Source organism: Bombus huntii, chromosome 7 (genome assembly GCF_024542735.1).
Source record: "Bombus huntii isolate Logan2020A chromosome 7, iyBomHunt1.1, whole genome shotgun sequence".
In the NCBI taxonomy this organism is placed as follows: Eukaryota; Metazoa; Arthropoda; class Insecta; order Hymenoptera; family Apidae; genus Bombus; species Bombus huntii.
Window position 1 is genome coordinate 1,032,432 of NC_066244.1, and position 20,964 is coordinate 1,053,395.

The 20,964-nt window shown below is 36.6% G+C and overlaps 1 long non-coding RNA gene across 1 annotated transcript; it reads right to left on the reverse strand.

Moving 5' to 3' along the window:
* Positions 1-1,692: 1,692 nt before the first annotated feature.
* LOC126867267 (uncharacterized) lies at positions 1,693-20,687 on the reverse strand. Its single transcript, XR_007690198.1, has 3 exons — positions 19,473-20,687; positions 2,554-2,685; positions 1,693-1,927 (listed from the first exon to the last, which is right to left on the reverse strand). It is a non-coding gene; the product is annotated as an uncharacterized LOC126867267 (long non-coding RNA).
* Positions 20,688-20,964: the final 277 nt, after the last annotated feature.

Below are 20,964 nucleotides of genomic sequence, written 5' to 3' on the forward strand. Positions count from 1 at the left end.
AGTTGCATAAAACCGCGTACAATTGCATCAGGAAATTTCTAATAATTTGCTCGTCTCGCAGGACGAAAACAGGCTCACGAAGGATCCCTCTGTCCTGGCTATCGAATGTACCGCAAGCACGTAGTTTCAAGTGTCCGTTCTCTAAAAAATTCGAAACAATTTATGGTCGATGGTCGAGTGAACGGTGCAACGGTCGAGTCGGAAAGATCAGAAAGACAAATCGTCATAGTTCGAACAGACCGGGAAGCAGAAACGCACTTCCATGATCATTTGTATCGTTGCTCGATCTGTTGCTGCTCAATGGCCGACCAAGCTGTTGATTTTTCTTTTTCTGCGATGCTACTATACTCTACACTCTATGCTTTATACCGTTCTTTTGCCCGCTATTTACCTTGTACGCGAACTTTTTATCGCTAGTGGATTGCAAAAATCCTTTTTTATCACGAATTTTACGTGACAATGCGTAGGTCAAGGTGGACGTAAGACAAAGGAAGGTGTAGATAAATAAGACAGGGTGTATTTAAAAATAATAAGTTATTTATTACAGTTTATTTAATATGTATACAGGCTATTCGTATTATAGCAGCGATAGCTAGTGTTAAATTAACAATGACAGTTTCTATCGTAGTTAATATTATATTGGTTATTGGCCATGACGAAGGCGAATTTTGATAGCCCTGGTCGAGGTCGGTGGTCTGGATCTATAACAAATAATACTATATTAATATAGCAAAGAAATGTCGTAAATATCGATATCATTTGCAAGGCGATTCTTTTTGGGCATAGTGAAATTATGTTGATCAGTTTGTGGATATTAGGTTGAAATTAGATAATAAAGTTATAGATTTACCCGTTTTAAGGGATTGTTCAGGCGCCGTTAATTCACTGGATATGTCGCCCTGAAGCAGGATGTTTAAATTTTAGATCATATATTGTACTGATAGGAAGTATTTTATCGATACAATTATGAGTTTATTTGATTAAAATATCTAACGTAGTGTCTAGTCACCAAACGAATTAGTAGATCAGCCGTGAACAATGGCAGTAATTTGTATAATAACAAAGGATAAGCCAAATATAGCAGAATGACTCATCGGCTAGCGGGAGGTTGTGTCTAATTATCAAAAGCGAAAGAAATATGAAAGATCCTAGTTTGTAGGACTTGTTGACAATCAATGTCAACAATTTTTTCGTTTGGTCCATAGAATGTTTTGAGTGGGCTGTATTTCGACACACGACAAAATTGATAACGTAAATAAATCTTATATATTTGTTTCAAGAAATGATAGCTTGTTTGTGAGCGGTATCTTTAGACAGGTTGTTGAAAACTGGATGTTAATTCGGATTTTATATTTTCAATAACTTCGCATGAGTATTTTAGTCAAATCTAGCACGAATCGAACAGGTGAAAACAATCTATACAGCGTTCGTGCTGAGGTGGTATGGTGATAGGTGCGTAAGGAACTACTCTTGGTGTTTTTAACGAACAATAGTTTATTTAGAACTAATCAACAATCAGAGTTAACAATTAACAATTAACAATTACACTTAACAGACAACTGGTAACAACTAACAAATAACGATAGACACCGAGAGATCATTCGACGCGTTGCTATGCAAATAGTACCGAGGAGTTACACATTTAATGGCGTAAGACAGACTGCCTGTGCTTTTGTTTCGGATCGCGCAGATTCTTCCCTTCGTATCCCATCGATATCCCCCACTAGCGTGCATTCATTAGATGTGCCGCCAGTGCTGGCACGTGTATGCTCTTCCGAGAATTCGGCGGAAAGAGTGTGAAGATATCGATGGTACATTGGGCACGTCGGTGTTGCGCTTTGGCGGCGTCGCGCTTTGCATCCGGAGCCGTTGAAAAGTTCCGTGGCCCGTGCCGCCACAGTGCTTGGCAGGTTTTTATTTTGTTTACCTAGTGGATCGGTATGATAGAGTTCGAGACATGTGGAAAGTACGGCTTCCAGGCAAGCAGGGGCTGATTCAGCGCATTAAAATAAGAAGAAAATTTCGTATAAACGTTTTCGAGTAGACGCTTGCTTTGTGTCACAGTACTTTCTTACCTATCTTTAGAGAAATTACTCGAATCGACCAGTTCCAGTTTCTGCGGAAACGCGAATGCGTCGCGTCATAGATCGTCCATCTTGTTCGAACAGCTTACACGAATTTGTCGAAAATTTTGATCGTCACGTCAACTAACGTTTTATAAGTAAGAGATTTTAAACGTCCCCGTATTTAACAATCGAACGGATTCGGATCCGAAGAGCGTATTGGTCCGGAAATAAGGCCAGCACGATTTATCTATTTTCCAAGAAATCGTTCATCTGTGTAATGTTTAGCATCGCAAAATAAGCTATAAGCGGAACGTAAGGTCATATTAGGCATATTATGTTATATAAAATTTTCTTCTTATTTCAGTATTCAGAATCAACCTCTGCCATATTTTCCACGTGTTCTGATTCACCTTGTATAATATATAAGAATGATAATTGCAAATATATTTGTATAATAACTCTATGATAAGCGCTTAATAATACATACAGTGAACTTGTACAGAGTAACGTTTGCTGACTGTCGGAGGCACATTGTTGCTGTCTATGCAAAGACAAGTGCCCATTTCTTGTCGAAGAACTCCAGTCAATTCTAGCGTTTCACCCACATAAGTTTTCAACGCTGAAACATGAAAATATATAGTCGTTATTTTTTAGCTTTGCCTCTATTTGATCTTCATCTTATCTGCTTACGCGCTTAATAATAGAACTAGGTTTGGTCTACGTAAAAAGTAACTTCTTTTTATTAAGACTCATATTTATTAAGATTTAATAAGATACAATTTATTAAGATACATGTAACGAAAGGCAGGAAGTAGTAACATTTTACGTGAATTTGCATGGATCGAATATGCTGATGTGCTTACGAATAAGAGAGTATTGATCGATAATTATTAAAGCCAATTGTTTGTGACATGGGAATAAGCAAAAGTCATTTTTAAGTTTAAAGATCTTTAGTTTAGTATTGAAATGTGTTTAATGTATTTTAGCAAAAGTAGATAAAATAGGAATATTAAAAAGTCGTGTTTTGAAGACAAAATTTGACAAAAATGATGCATATACAAATGCTATCTGTGGTCATTAATATATTTTTTCGTTATCGACAGAACATTTTCCCTTGATTTTATTGACATATTGGATTAATCACTTCTTTAAGTTACTCGTTGTTGAAACAACATCAAAATCGTATATTGTTTCATGCTAAAAAATCTACTAAATCCATTGACAGTGAAACGATATTTCGTATACGGTTCTTACAAGAATTATTATTATTTAAGACTTAGGAAAACGTATATACAGTAGCCACGCACATGTCACGTAAAATAACAAAATAAAAAAGGAATTTGAGGTAAAAAATAAAAAAAGAATACTTTATTTTTTTTCTAACATCAATACACTTTACAATCTACTTCCGAACTCTAGGCGTGACTTTCTAAGACTGACTCTTATGATTTTACTTTCGATCGGATCCGATTACTTTCTTTTGTCATCCCTCAACATCCCCAGCGTCCATGCATTTGCTAGGCGTCCGCGATCGTTGCCACGTGCTCTTTCTTCTAGAACCTTCGGTGGAAGGACCGTTGGGATGTTGATGGTTCATTAGGCACTTCAGCGATATACATTGTCGCCGAGTGCTTTATCTCTATCGTCAGTCCGTCGGATTTGAAGTATGCCGGTCGTGACACACACTGTGCGTATTTCTGGCGCGCGTTTCCGTTCAGTGACAGTACTTCGGCGGACTGGATTGCCGAAGCGAAAGGGTTAAAAAAATACGATAAAATCACATGTAGCTCTCTATTTGTCTAGTCGCTTTTGTAGCAATATCACTATGTCCTTTGACATACTTGAGGTTTCTTACAATTCACAAATTAAATGAACAACTGTGCAAGCGAAATCGCTGCTGTAGAATCCCCGCTTCTGTAGAATCAGTCGTATGGATTTCAAAATTTAGTGTGTCGCCGGGATTAGCGTTATCCAAAGTACGCCACAGGAATAGAACATAAAGATATTTCTCAAAATTTGTTATTGCTGGTATGATATTGCTGAAATACAAGGCTGCAGTTTCTTAATGTCGTCAAAACATTCAGTTCTTTTTTGGTCAGTCACTTTTCGCGTGCGTCACGACCGGCATACTTCAAATCCGACGGACTGACGATAGAGATAAAGATGTGGCGGCACTCGGCGACAATGTATATCGCTGATGTGCCTAATGAACCATCAACATCCCAATGGTCCTTCCACCGAAGGTTCTAGAAGAAAGAGCACGTGGCAACGATCGCGGACGCCTAGCAAATGCATGGACGGTGGGGATGTTGAGGGATGACAAAAGAAAGTAATCGGATCCGATCGAAAGTAAAATCATAAGAGTCAGTCTTAGAAAGTCACGCCTAGAGTTCGGAAGTAGATTGTAAAGTGTATTGATGTTAGAAAAAAAATAAAGTTTTCTTTTTTTATTTTTTTACCTCAAATTCCTTTTTTATTTTGTTATTTTACGTGACACGTGCTTTGTATTGCTCTGTCGAATTTGAAAGTTTCTATTACGATAGCGGATGGTGCGAAAGACGCAAGTTTCTAGTATTTTAGAGATGTCTGAACGTCAGCTGCGTGATCATGTAACAAAAAATGGAGATATCCATTGAAATATTTTAACACGCAAGAGATTTCATGTTAAGACAATACACGCAAAGTAAATACACACGAATATAATAGTATATCCCTTTCGATGTCATTCGATTTTTGTGTCATTCATTTTTTCCCCGATATATTTGAGCGATTCGAGATAAACAGGATACACTTCTAAACAATTCCTCTCAAAAGTGGCAGGAATTAATATTTTTTCTACTGAAAACAAATAACTCTGGAAATATTGAAAATGCAAAAGAATAGGAAGCTTAAAATCCGTTCACTTGTCGATGCAATGAGCAGAACAATACATATTTGCGATAATAAGAAGAATATCTCTAATGATACTGTAGTATCGGGGAGAAGGGCCCAAGAAACGTCGAGCTAACTACAGACAATGTCGCGAGAGCCGAGGCGCTGTCGGCTCCATCAATGCATTACCGGGTCCTTCAAGTAAATAGCCTTGCCGAAAAGACCTACGTGACCCTGGCTACGAGCGTCTGCAGAACACGTGTGCGGTGGGCCTAGCAAAAGACAATAGAGTGCTACAACGGCCAGAGAGTCAGTCGAGAAGCAGAGTGCGAGTTGAGCGGATACGGAGTGTGAGTCGGCGTGCGACGATATTGTAGTCGGTCCTTTTGTTATTGAATATCACTTATTAAAATACACTAAACTTTGAACTCTACCATCATCACTTGTCCTTACTCTAAGAAACCAACAGTTACTACTTTTACTTTTAATACATCAAAAGGCAAATACTATAAAAAGATTCGACGCGCTCTTTGAATACAGCTACTATCAAGATGTATAAACATTAGTACACATAATTAGCCTAGATCGTGTCGAAGTAGTAGGTACGTATGTACTTTTGACGAATTTTTAAATTCAAAATTCTTTTGAAATCACGTTTAAAATACAGTTATTCTTAGAATATGATTTAAAATATAATCTTCTTTTTACTTTTTGCGTAATTTATTACGTAAATCATTACTAAAGAAAGTTACTTTCCAGTTGTGTTACAAAGTAATCCACTTTGTACACAGGTATGTAATAAATTGCCAGAAACTTTGATGAGAACGAACTTTTTATTAAAAAAAGTGACATCTTTCATGTATGATTTCCTCTTCAATCTAATATTTGCTTGGTAGTAGTATATCAAATATTTTTGAGCTAAAAGTAAGTAATAAATATTCGGTAGGTTTATATGCGGAATGCATAAATAATTGTTATGAGTATTGAAAGTATTACATTTTTCTGTCTAAATCGTTTCGGTTCAATTTGGAAAATCTTATTCTGCGTGTGCAATTAATACCAGCAGCATGTCAACTCTAAAGTTTCATATCACGAAAAGAGTTTATGCAAAAGACGAATAAGAGTTAAGTTTGACATCGAGTAAAGAAAACCCAATTTGAAATTGATCTAACAGTGTTTTTCTAAATTATTTCTAGGTATTGTTCAATTTGTTCTTTTCTCAATATTGTTGGATTTAATTAACGCAGCGTCATATTTACGCTAATATCTGCTTGTTAAGCATAATTTTAATATATAATAACATGATCTATAACTCTTTACAATTTATATTTTATCATGGCATATGTTTTAGAATATTCTCCGGCTTCTTGTAATTTTTATTCATACCTATTCCACGTGTATCATGTTCTCTTTATTAACTTGAAACGTTTTACACGCACAGGTGTACGCGAGTACTATCAATTACACGTACATACAGAACTTCCTCAAGCTAATATTATCAACTCTAGAGCTATTAATAAATGTTCATAAAGGGGATACTTCTTCACGACATGTAGTTTAATAGTTTATTAACACATTGACTGCCACGCGTGTTTTCAAAAAAATCTGCGTCAGGCCACGCGTACAGCAGTACCAAGCGTTCTCTACTAGGTACTCCTATCGATATTTTAGTAATGCGAATCGCTCAAGTGGTGTTCTCAAGAATGATCTTTCGTTTCGCTTGTTCGCTACATTAAAACCGCTAGCTGTTGTCGAATATAACGAAGGAAAGTGTGGTATAGATTATTCCAATCAAATGGTTTCTTATGCCACCACAATTAGAAAAGGAATCGAATGGTACAGAAAACTTGGTATTCAATTCCTTCTGCCAGTTCGCTGTGGAGTGCCGAAGCGTGCAGACGTGTCTCTAGTGCCCAGCGTAGTTCGAAAACAACACGTGTCGCCCAACCGTCGAAAGAGAACGCAGCTAAGTGTCCTATCGCCCAATCAGTCTTTTACCTACCCTGTCCAAACTATTCGAGAAGATGCTCACGAACCGACTCCTTCCAATCCTAGAGAACTTGAAAACACTCCCAGATCACCAATTCGGCTTCCGAAAACATCATTCTACAGTAGAGCAAATCCACCGCTTAACTCATACGATCAGCCAAACACTCGAAAAGAAAAAATATTGCTCAGCGGTTTTCCTAGACATCCAACAGGCATTCGACAAAGTATGGCATGAAGGGCTACTATACAAACTTAAAAAGATCCTACCCCACCCCTACTACTCCATCCTAAAATCTTACCTAACCAATAGACAATTCATGGTTAAATGCCTAGACGCCACTTCCGCAACATTCCCAATAGAAGCCGGCATACCCCAAGGTAGTGTCCTCGGACCCCTACTGTACTCCATCTACACTGCCGACCTACCTATATCAAACGATATAACAATAGCGACATTTGCAGACGACACAGCGCTATTAGCTTCCCACGCAGACCCGGTAATAGCCTCATCCACTCTCCAGCGAAGTCTCGACTCCATGGAAAAGTGGTTTCACAAATGGGGCTTCAAAGTCAACGAAAAGAAATCCTCACATGTAACCTTCACGCTCCGAAAACAAACCTGCCCCCAGGTCACCATCAACAATGCAACAGTTCCTAGCAGGGACACAGTCCGATACCTGGGCATGACCCTGGACAGGAGACTAACGTGGAAGACACACATCTCAGATAAAAGGAAGCAACTAAAGGACAAACTAAAAAAACTCTATTGGCTCACGGGCCGACGCTCCAAACTAAATATACAGAATAAAATTACCCTCTACAAGACCGTAATAAAACCTGTCTGGACCTACGGAATCCAACTATGGGGAACAGCAAGTAACTCCAACATTGAAATACTCCAACGCTTTCAATCGAAAACGCTAAGATCCCTAATTGACGCACCTTGGTATGTAACCAATGAAACAATACACCGCGACCTCAAGATACCCACCGTCAAAGAGGAAATAGCAAAATATAGCGACAGATACAGCAAAAGAATCAACAAACACCGAAACCCCCTAATCACTGGACTACTCGATACGACGGACCAGATTCGCAGGCTGAAGAGGCACTACCCGCTAGACCTAAACGTTAGATTCATTTAATTATCCAAATTAAGCATATGCACTTACTTATAATACTTATAAATTATACCTATCTATAATAAGTATTAACTTATTGTAAATAAACAGCCATGTCACTGCGCCACGCCAGAAAAATTACTGAAAATTCTCAACGCGAGAATTGATTGTAATTTCAACAAATAAATAAAAAAAAAATGTTACACTGCTCGATCGCAATGGACCGCCAAACTTCCGCAATACCTCAGGGAAATCTGCCCTTCTCAAAGTGGACACGACGGCTGTGTAACTACGTAGAGGACATTTTCGTGCAATTATCGATTGTTTGTACTAACCGTTTAATTTTTGTTCCAAAATTCTTATTCTTTATATTAGATGAATAATTCAAATATCTCACTGTGAAGTACCTGTGTTATTATTGATTGGTGTTTTATAATTATATTAAACAACGAATACTAAATAACGAAGTATTTTTCGGTTAAGGATTTCTTTCGTTATTCATAATTAATAATTATTGTATATAGCAATTTCGACAAAGTAACGAAGATGTAGAGTCGAATTCGAGTACGATAAGTAGTCACAGAAAATTTATCTTTTCTCCAATTGATTGCGTCTCCTAGTTTAATGGTGTTTTATAAACGGGCCACTTATCTTGAAAATGGTAAATCAATTTTCCTTTGTTTCGGAATATTGAAACATTACGTTCGATTGGACTATTTTACTACGTTTTATAACCTTGAGTGACCTTAAATGACCGCGATATTTAAATCCGTCTTCAAAAAAGCAACAATGGGACAAATAGGTATTCAAAACTACACGGCTACACTTAAAAAAAAACGAAGCCTATTAAAGTGTTCTTTAAAACTCGTAATCGCGTCCATCCGAGAAAAACTTTTTCCATCGCGTAATAGCCTCTTCGAAACCAAACAACTTTTGTTTCAAACATTTCCCTGCGTCTCAAAAAATTGAAAGAATTATTCAGGTGGTTTGCTGTTGAAGACTCAGCCTGTATATCCCCAAAATTCCATGTAGTTCTGATTGTTAGGCAAACTGATATTGTAATCTAACACGAGTCAACCTCATCAAGGGGCGAGAGGGAGGGGGTGTCAATAGACTAAACACAGAAGTATTCGCCTCTATATGTACCTCTATTCGCTATTTTGAACATGAACAGAAAGATAACAGTACGGAGTGGGTGAGAAAAGCATTAAAAATTTTGATCCAGTATTTTTTAATCTCTTTATTGTGACATGAAAACTACGGAAAAAGTAATTTAAAAAAGCGACCAGATATCAATGACCTACGAAAAAGATAAAATTCATCCGGACAGAAAGAAGGAAGAAAACTATTTAACGTTTCATCAGAGAAAAAGAATCGAGGAAAAGGCTTGGTTATTGATCTTGTGAGACAGGAACGTCATAAATGCTAGTATAGGTAATCTTGCAGAAATTGTTAAGAATCTTTATCGTAGTTTGGTATGAAAAATATCGAATAATTTGGATTTCGAATCACATACAAAATAAGATGCAGGGGAGAGTCGCACAGTACCTTGTGCTAGAGTTGGTAAAAATGAAAATTTACAAAGTGACTTTATAGCACAAATGGAACTTGATAAAAGTAGGAAAATTAATTTTATGAAATTCAATAATACGAATTGACGAATTGACAATGTGCAAGAATAGTAATGTCGGAATTTGTAGGAAACGAAAAATTGTCGTCCAGTACCGATCAATTATTTAATTATTTGATCTTTTGCTCTAAATGGTTAATAATGTTTTAAAAAGTCCTCTAGATGTCAGTATACATATTCTTATTCAAATTTGATTTTTATGTATATCGTATGGAAAATACTTAATATTTTCTTGATCTGCGCATTCGACGTGTGCCCAGACTTCACATTCGTCGTTTTTGAAACATTGAAAGCTTCAGTGACCTGTCTTTGGGCCATTTTATTTTTGAAGAGTAGCTTCGAAGCCCCATTCATGTTCTCCTCTGACCATTTCTCTCTTTTCTGTTTTGGACTTTCAGACATTTTTCTATGGAAAAGGTAGAAGAAAAATTAAACGGACACCTTCTAAGTTAGTCTCAGTTGCCAAAATATTGAACTTACAGGTAAAAGAAATTCGGTCTATGACTAAATCATCGGTATTGGACGACAAATACGTTGAACAAATACGTTTTAGATTATAATGTATATAATATACAAAGGAAATTATAAAAGTGGGGCAAATAACTGGTAATTACACTTAATAAATTAGATATAGTATACATTAAAAAAAATTTTACTTACCTGAAAAACAACATGTCAACTCTAGAAAATAATTTTTAATTTTCGAAATATCAATGTATATGTTTGACATATCAGATCAATATGGCTCCGAAATATGTTACACGGAATTGTTCATTTTCATTTGTTTGTTCCAATAAAAGCGCTAATATCTGGTGAAAAATCCTATGTATTTAGAAATTAACAGAAATGTTAAGTGAGCTGTTATTTTGCCCGCATTGTATTTCTTACATGTAATGCCTGTTACACGTTTTATCTTTAAAATAGTAAGCTCATTATTTACTCGAGATTTATTCCTAGCGCACAAATATTTTTCAATAGAGCGATGCAAAGTTTTACTGTATCTCGGATCATCACAAGTTAATCAAAATCTTGAGGATTCGATTTCACCTGCTCAAAGTGACTTTTGCAGGCAAAAGAAATTGTTCCTCGGATACTTTAATATTTTTTACTAAATTTCATCAAAAATAGAATTTTATTTGCTAATAGAAGATAACTATGTTTTGGTACTCCTACAGAACAATATCACGACATTCGCTAAAATTACAAATATTGTACAGTATATTCACTACAAGGCTAATTGAAATAGCTTGTAATCCAACATATAAGAATGCTACTTGCAAAGTATCTTCTTTTTTTTTTTTTTTTTTTTATTTATTTGTTGAAATTACAATCAATTCTCGCGTTGAGAATTTTCAGTAATTTTTCTGGCGTGGCGCAGTGACATGGCTGTTTACTTACAATAAGTTAATACTTATTATAGATAGATATAATTTATAATCTATAAGTATTATAAGTAAGTGCATATGCTTAATTTGGATAATTAAATGAATCTAACGTTTAGGTCTAGCGGGTAGTGCCTCTTCAGCCTGCGAATCTGGTCCGTCGTATCGAGTAGTCCAGTGATTAGGGGGTTTCGGTGTTTGTTGATTCTTTTGCTGTATCTGTCGCTATATTTTGCTATTTCCTCTTTGACGGTGGGTATCTTGAGGTCGCGGTGTATTGTTTCATTGGTTACATACCAAGGTGCGTCAATTAGGGATCTTAGCGTTTTCGATTGAAAGCGTTGGAGTATTTCAATGTTGGAGTTACTTGCTGTTCCCCATAGTTGGATTCCGTAGGTCCAGACAGGTTTTATTACGGTCTTGTAGAGGGTAATTTTATTCTGTATATTTAGTTTGGAGCGTCGGCCCGTGAGCCAATAGAGTTTTTTTAGTTTGTCCTTTAGTTGCTTCCTTTTATCTGAGATGTGTGTCTTCCACGTTAGTCTCCTGTCCAGGGTCATGCCCAGGTATCGGACTGTGTCCCTGCTAGGAACTGTTGCATTGTTGATGGTGACCTGGGGGCAGGTTTGTTTTCGGAGCGTGAAGGTTACATGTGAGGATTTCTTTTCGTTGACTTTGAAGCCCCATTTGTGAAACCACTTTTCCATGGAGTCGAGACTTCGCTGGAGAGTGGATGAGGCTATTACCGGGTCTGCGTGGGAAGCTAATAGCGCTGTGTCGTCTGCAAATGTCGCTATTGTTATATCGTTTGATATAGGTAGGTCGGCAGTGTAGATGGAGTACAGTAGGGGTCCGAGGACACTACCTTGGGGTATGCCGGCTTCTATTGGGAATGTTGCGGAAGTGGCGTCTAGGTATTTAACCATGAATTGTCTATTGGTTAGGTATGATTTTAGGATGGAGAAGTAGGGGTGGGGTAGGATCTTTTTAAGTTTGTATAGTAGCCCTTCATGCCATACTTTATCGAATGCCTGTTGGATGTCTAGGAAAACCGCTGAGCAATATTCTTTCTTTTCAAGTGTTTGGCTGATCGTATGAGTTAAGCGGTGGATTTGCTCTACTGTAGAATGATGTTTTCGGAAGCCGAATTGGTGATCTGGGAGTGTTTTCAAGTTCTCTAGGATTGGAAGGAGTCGGTTCGTGAGCATCTTCTCGAATAGTTTGGACAGGGTAGGTAAAAGACTGATTGGGCGATAGGAGCAGGTTTCGTGTATCGGTTTACCGGGTTTAGGGATGAGGGTAATCAATGAGATTTTCCAAGCCTTAGGATAGTGTTCCAGGCGAAGGATAGCATTAAAAATCGATGTGATGAGTGCTATCCCTTTTGTGGGAAGTTCCTTGATTGCTCTATTGCCTATTAGGTCGTGTCCTGCTGCTTTCTTGGGGTTTAGGCGACTGATTGTTTCTATAGTCTCAGCAGAGGAGAAGGGTTCGATAGGAGGGGACATTTGGAAGGGGGTGTGTAGGTATTCAGTAACGTCCGCGGCGGCTTGGGGGAATGGGGTTTGAATACTTTTGTCAAGTGTTTTGCAAACAGGTCGGCTTTTTCGATAGGGCTTCGCTCCCATCCACCTTGCGGACGGTGGATAGGTGGGATTATTTGTGGGGGGCGTGTGAGTTTCCTGGAGGCCTTCCATAGTGAGTAGTTGGTGTCGGCTGTGGGCGATAAGCTGGCGAGGTATTTATGGAAGCAGTCGTTTTTATAGTTTGTTAAGGTTCTGGTTAGCTTTCTAGTTGCGTTGTTAAGTTTTCGTTTGTCCTCCGGTGTTCTGTGGGTCTGCCATACTCTTCTTAGTCTACGTTTTTCTGCTATTTTTTTTAGTATGAATTGTGGATATTCTTGTTTGCTGTTGGTTGGCTTTGTCGGTGTGGAGAGGCGGATTGCGTTTATTATGCTCGTGTTTAAGTATTCCGTGGCTGCTTCGATATCTTCCTTTGTTTTTAGTGGGGTGAAGGCTGAGGTTGAGTGTGTAAAGACTTCTCTGAAGAGCTGCCAGTTGGTGTGTTGGTTGTGAATGGAGCCATTAGGTGTACTCTCGATGATTGTTGAACTGACTGTTGCTATCACGGGAGAATGATCAGAGGAGAGAGATCTGCCGAGGAGTTGATCTGGACGTGTCTTGATGGGATATTTTTAGTTATGAAGAAGTCGAGAAGGTCGGGTATTTTGTTGGTGTCAGTGGGCCAGTATGTGGGTTCGTATGTGGTGAGGTAGTTGAGGTTGTTGTTTATTATGCTGTTTAAGAGGTTTTTGCCTCTTGCTGTAACCAGTCTGCTGCCCCATTGGATGTGCTTGGCGTTATAGTCTCCTCCAACTATGAATCTGTTGCCCAGGGTGTCCAGGAAGTTATCAAAGTCTTCTTTGGCGATGGAGTGTCTGGGAGGGCAGTATACTGCTGAGGTGGTGATTGAGCCATGACAGTCTTCTATTGCTACGTTTGTTGCTTGGAGGTAGTCTTTCTGGAATGGTGGGAGTTCGTAGTGCTTAATTCTTGCTTTGATTATTATTCCGGTGCCACCGTGGGCCTTTCCGCTGGGGTGTTGAGTATGGTAGAATTTGTAACCATTTATTTTCAGGTAGCTCTTGTCGGTGAAGTGGGTTTCCGATACGAGCATTACGTCGATTTGCTGGTGTTTTAAGAAGAGTTCTAGTTCACGTTTGTGTTGCGCTAGACCGTTGGCGTTCCAGAGAGCTATGCGCCTTGGTTTTATTTTGAGTCGGGACGTGCTAATTTTTCCACGATGAGTGTTAGTAGCGATAGCAAGTGATTTATTTGCTCCGATTGTTTCTCTATTAGCTTTTCGAGCCTTGAGGAGTTGTCTGCGTTTGGTGGGTTGGGGACACTGTTTTGGGGAAGGTTCCTTTGGCTGTTCGGGTTATTTTGGATGCCTTGTAATGCTTGGGCATAGGAGGTTGAGGTGGAGATGAAATTGGTAGGACTGGGTGTTTGGTTGGTTGAGGGGGTTGGGGTAGTCGAGAATTTCGGCGGGCTGGTTGTTTGGTTGGATACCTCTTTTGCTCTGAGCTTAGGGTACCTGTTCGTGTATAGTGTTTTATATGCTGGGCAGCCTTTGTAGTTGGCAGGGTGGTCCCCTTGGCAGTGGATGCATTTCGCTGGGGTTTCCGGTGATTTGGCGCACTGGTCAGTGGAGTGAGAGCCTGCGCATTTAACGCAGCGGAAAGTATGGTTGCAGTATTTCTGCGTATGACCGTACCTTTGGCACCTTTTGCACTGCACTATTTCTTTTTTCACGAGCGGTGGCTCGATCTTTACTATCGCGTTCATTAGGCGACTGACGCTGTATATTTCCTTATTATTCGGTTTTTGTTTAATGTCTAGGAAGAATAAGGATAACGGATCTTTCGAGACTCTATGCCTTATGTTACTTACGTTGATGACTTCGTGGCCAAGTTTTGAGAGTTCGTATTTTAGTTCGTCTATGTCTGCTGAGTGGTGTATGTTTCGTAGGACCACCCGGAAAGGCCTTTCCTGTTTGAGTTGGTAGGTGTGGAAGTTGGCGTTCAGGGTCCTGAGTGTCTTGGTGAGTTTTCTGTAAGCTTCTGGGTTCGTCGGTAGTATTTTCACCTTGTTGTTGCTTATCTTAAGGTTATATTCCTCCTTGCTGATATCTCTCTCTAGGGACTTGGTCATTGTCTGTATGTCAATGACGTCGTCTACAAATATTGGTGGGGGAGGGGGGATTCTCTGTGAATGTTGGTTTGGTGGCGGTTCTACGATTTCCATGGCGTCGTTTGAGGATTCCAGTACGGCGAACCTGTTGTGTGTGTTTATTTGCGTTGCTGGTTCAATTTTCCTTTTCTTTGTAGTGTTAGCGTCGTTAGTGCGGAGAGTTCTGCTGCACTTCTGCCACGGGGGGGGGGGGGGGGGGGGGGGGTAGCACGGGGTAGCTGCGAGTCTGCTCCGGAGAGCCTGGTCGCGGTTGCTGGGCCATCATCGAGCTAGTTAATTCGGAATGAACAACTAGTCGTGAGGCTGTGAGGCTAGTATACGGGTTGGGGTTAGGTGCGTGTGATTTTCTTCTCCCTAGAGGGTAAGGGACACTTAACTGCGTTCTCTTTCGACAGTTGGGCTACACGTGTTGTTTTCGAACTACGCTGGGCACTAGAGACACGTCTGCACGCTTCGGCACTCCACAGCGAACTGTTTTGGAGAAGTTGACTGTAACAAAAATATATTATATTATATTATATTATATATTATATTATATATTATAGCTATAATTTTAGCAGATACTGTTTATCTATTTCGTTTTGCGTGTATTAACGTCCTCATGGTGTATCGTATAGTAATTAATGCATCAGATTATATACATATTGGTGTTTGTAGGTAACACGTTATACAGAGTGGAGAAGCAACATCAAATTGTCACGATTGCAAAATAAAATGAGTGAACGGCTGGTGAACGAGCAAAATACTCGTACAATAACAAGTGAATGTAAAGGGAGCTCTAAATTCCAAGAAATTCCATTTTATCAGCCGAACAAAATGTATAATCTGATAATGTTTTGAGGATAGTAAGTTAGGCAGGCGAAAAAAATAGGTGTTAACGATCAAGTATAACAGATACAATAGTAAATATTCAACAATTTCTCAACCGTAATGTATTTATACACAAATCTGCGTACTTTGTATCAAAGTTTCTGTTGAAAATGACAACGTGAGTTCGTGCTCGCCATCCATATGCAGATGTGTTAGTGATAAGAAATAGTAACTAGAGGATGATGCTAGTTACAATCGATAGATTTAATCGATAGGCTTAAGATGCTTTTTTGTTTTTATCCCTAGTTTTTGTAAGCGTGTGCAATAAAGGCTTTTTTTGGCTCAGAACGGTGTAATAGATTTATCCATTCAATAAAATAATAACTACTCTGATCTTACCTCTGAGTATAGAAATAACAACAGTTTCGATACGTATATTTTTATGTACAGCGTGTATAAAAAGTGTCAGGGCGTATAAGTGTCCACTAGCGTGATTTCGGAGGATCGGAGCCTCTGGATCGATTGATTCATGCAAAATTTTGTAAAAATTGACGTTTGCTGGCACCGTATGCTACTTAGCACGAGGATCAAATGGAACTTTACTGGGAAAGTATATTTGAATACCATGATGTGCAAGATATTATTCTTGTATATGTAGGATTTGTATACATTTTAATCAATTTACTTTTTTTAATCAATTTAATCCTCATTTTATCAATAAATCCAATTATTTTGCCATCTATCTCTATTACCGACTATCGAATTGTTCGTTGTTCCAAAAATGTGTTGCGCGCAATACTGGGCACTATTAAATAAATTTTCATTTAAATAATTGTTTAAATGTTAAAAGACAGAAATAAATTATTTGCAATTTCAACAAGTTTACATATATTATTTAAAATAATGAGATTAATTGTTATTTACAAATTTTATTTTCTATTTATTCTAAAAGAAAGCTAATAAAATCAGAATCTTTGTTTGAAAGTCTTTTTTCACGCAGTAGATAATTCTGTAATAATGTGAAATCACGCTGATTGCTCCATTCTGTTTATCACGGGCTATCCCACCTGCTAACGAAAACTTGTTGTTTTCTCGTTGATGTCACATTGCTTACTTTCTACCTGACTGCGAAATATAAACTTGTTGCGAATAATCTCGATGTAAGACCCAATGAAATTTCAACGTCATTTCTCCAGAAAACGGTTCAATTGCGACTCATAGCTTATTTTGAAAAGTTGTCAAGTTGGTCCTCGCGATGAGTAGACGTTTGTAAAACTGTATCATCCAGAGTTGTAGAATTAGGGTGGTCCGGTCAAATAAGTGTATTTTTTATATACTCTGTACATATACAGGCTTTTCCAGAATAATTCCATACCGCCAGACAGGATAAGACGTCAAACAAGAAAAAAAACATTTTTCTTTTCTTCAGCTTATTTTTGCGCGTAAACTTTTTGTATTTAAAGCTAAAGTTTGAAATAGTTGTCGATACTCTGTCACACTGAACGTATTTCATTGTAAGCTAGCTCAAGCAGAAACAAAGCCTTATACAAGAAAATTTCATCCTCTTCCTTTGACTTACTTTTGCATACAGAAAAATCTGCAGTCTAAGTGTGCTATCCTGAGATTCCTTGATTATACATATCTTTTCTAAATTTTTCGTTTCTGTTAACAAAACTTCCATAAATGATAAAGTGCAGGTATTCCTAAAGGAAAAAAATGTAAAGAAACTAAAATTAACGCCCAAACACCCAAAATTTCAACATTAACCCGCCATATATATATTGTTAAATATGTAAATTCGCACGTTCGTGGGGAGACGCGATCTCGAGGAAGCGCGCCAACGGGAGTCGTAAATTCCCGTTGCGATTGATTAATCGACGCCACGAATCGTTCGATCCCTTATTTCTTGTGGGATAATAAGGGTAGTTAAATTGACGATAACGCTGCTATTAACAGGTTATTATATATGTCGGAGGTGAAAGGAAAACCGGAGTCTTCCCTTTGCAATTTTGAGGAAGCCTTCTAATGCTTTAGCCTAGATTTTATCATAACTGTAATTAAGCAATTGTCATTTGTAATTGTTTGACATTTGTGAAAGCGAAAGTGGGTTCGAGGTGACAACTGGTCGCCGAACGTAGCCAGGGTCACGGGATAAACGTTTTGCCTGACGAAGGTGTGGATCGGTTGTATTGTTCTCCCTAGAAATCCCATAGAATTGTACTTTAGAGATGCTGATATAATGGGACACACGTTGTATTAGGAATCAATCTCCAGACAGAAACAGGTCGTCCCATATAACGTAATACGTTATAACGTCATACCATATAACGTAATACGTTATAAAGTTATATTATGTAAAGTAATACGTTATAACGTTATACCATATATCGTTACATATGTCACGACCGGCATACTTCAAATCCGACGGACTGACGATAGAGATAAAGCACTCGGCGACAATGTATATCGCTGAAGTGCCTAATGAACCATCAACATCCCAACGGTCCTTCCACCGAAGGTTCTAGAAGAAAGAGCACGTGGCAACGATCGCGGACGCCTAGCAAATGCATGGACGGTGGGGATGTTGAGGAATGACAAAAGAAAGTAATCGGATCCGATCGAAAGTAAAATCATAAGAGTCTGTCTTAGAAAGTCACGCCTAGAGTTCGGAAGTAGATTGTAAAGTGTATTGATGTTAGAAAAAAAATAAAGTTTTCTTTTTTTATTTTTTACCTCAAATTCCTTTTTTATTTTGTTATTTTACGTGACACATACATCGACACTCTGTGTTACCACAGATTTTATACGAAATAGTGAAATTGGAAATTGAATACTGTATTCAGAGTTAAAATATAATGCTATATGGAAATGAAATAGCACTTCAAAGACTTGATAGATTTCGTTAATAAAATAAATCTTTAATTCACTTTAATTCACTCACTACGAATTTATGGTATTGATTAAAATCAATGAATGTAGAGTTACTTCCGATTAAGGGTACAACTGTTATAAATTAAGAGCATAATTACATTGAATTAATGGGAAAATGTTGTTATAAATTATTGGTATAACTGTTAAGAATTAATAATGTAATTGTTTTAGATTAATGGCTTAAATGTTATAAATTAATGGCTTAGAAGGTATAAATGAATAGCTTAAATGTTATAAATTAATAGTTTAAATGTATAAAATAACAGTTTAAATGTTGTACATTATTGGCTTAGATGTTGAAAGTTAATAGCTTAAATGTTATAAATTAATAACTTAAATGTATAAAATAACAGTTCAAATGTTGTAAATTAATGGCTTAGATGTTGTAAATTAATAACTTAAATGTTATAAATTAATAGCACAAATGTTGTTGAGAATTGTGGATCTTTGAAGTCGAAATAATGTTATAAGAACACTAAATTTATACTGAGGATTAATTTTAAAATAGTAATATATTTATTTCATGGACGATTTCTTATATATTCATCGATACACACTTGCACGCGTCTCAGCACTTTCTTCTATACCCGACTGTTAACCGACTGAACAGTTTACATTCATCTGTTTTCGAGACGCCGCGCACACACATACATCCACACGCTGATATTCACATACAAGTATCTCTACTACACATTTACCCCAGTCCAACACAGAAAATTATACATATCTCAACAAATGTTATAAATTAATAGTTTAGACGTTATAAATTAATTGCTTATTTGTTATATATTAATGGCTTAAATGTTATAAATTAATAGCTTAAATATTATAAATTAATTTCTCAAGTATTGTAAATTAATGGCTTAGACGTTATAAATTACTAGTTACAATGTTGTTATTTGATATTTTTTTTTATTTACCTTATATTTAAATTCTTCTTGGATGTTCACTGTCCGGAATTTCAGGCACGAAAGAGCTCGCGCGCGACTTCCGCGTTCCTTATATATCTTGACAAGGTGTCGAGATGTCAATCAAACGTTAACGATCTCTTGACATAGCAAAGGACGGGTTTTCCATTGTAACAAAATCAAATTGAACAATTTCTTAATTTTTATCGTAAATTGGCGCCTTCGACGATTTAATACGGTATCCATTTTTATCATTTTAATAGTTTCTACAAACTAAGACTAAATTCACACCTCCTTGATACTAGTTTTCGACTATCAATTAGTTTGAACAAAAAGGGAAAAGAGCCTAACGGCAGTCGATGACGTTACTGTGAAATATGTTATGGTATTTAAATAATCAGCCAGATAAAATTCATATTAATCATTATATTATATTATCGATATTCGTTCATTTACTCGTGCTAATTACAAAATAAAATGTTCTCTTTTCTTGAATAACACCTACATCACCGTCTGCGATATTTAAATTTCTTATTTAATGCTTATTTAAAAGTCAGGTACCTTTTTAATTCCTCTCAAGTTAAACGAGTAAATTTACTCGTTATAGTTGTAACATAAAATGGCTATTTTCTTCAATACCACTTGCATCGCTGTACGTGATACAAATATTAATTATGTATCGAATAATATGTACCAATTGGCTGTAATCGCGGTTAGGTATTTCTTCGTTTGATCTATCAAGAGATCTATTAGGCTATTAGCGAAAGACTTATTGATTCCTCAAAGATGTATCTTAACTTAAATCTTAAAGATTAACTAAATGATTATATTTGATTAGTATTCGACAGTGTCTATCATATTCAGCCATCTTCTTTTATAATTGATACTGCTCGGATCAATTATTTTATAATAAATTGCAGATTATGCCACGGTATATTATAAGATATTTGTCTATAGCTCTTTTTTTCTAATTCATTGATTTTATTATTAGTCTCGTTGGTTTTTCCTGTGAGTATCTGCCGTACGTACATTGGAAATACATAATGGATACGTACATTATATATATATTTTAAAATATAAAAATAAAAAATTAACAATACTATTATAAATATTGCTATTATAATTAATTAATAATAATTTAATTAGATAATTAAATTAAAATAATTTATAAATATTTAACGTAATAAAATAAAATTTTTTAATAAAATTGATAAAAATTGAATTATCTTGTATATAAGTATATATTAATATATAATTATTAATTTTAAATATATTAATTTTAAAATCTTTATACATACATTTAATTTTATAAAAAAATTAAAATATAAATATAAATATTTTAACTTTAAATTGAAAAAAATGTATTATATATAATTAAATATTTATATATAAAAATTAATATAAATTATAAATATTTTATTATCTTGAGATATATAATTAAATTATTATTAATAATAGTTAATATTAATTTATAATTACTTATTTATTTATATATATATATATA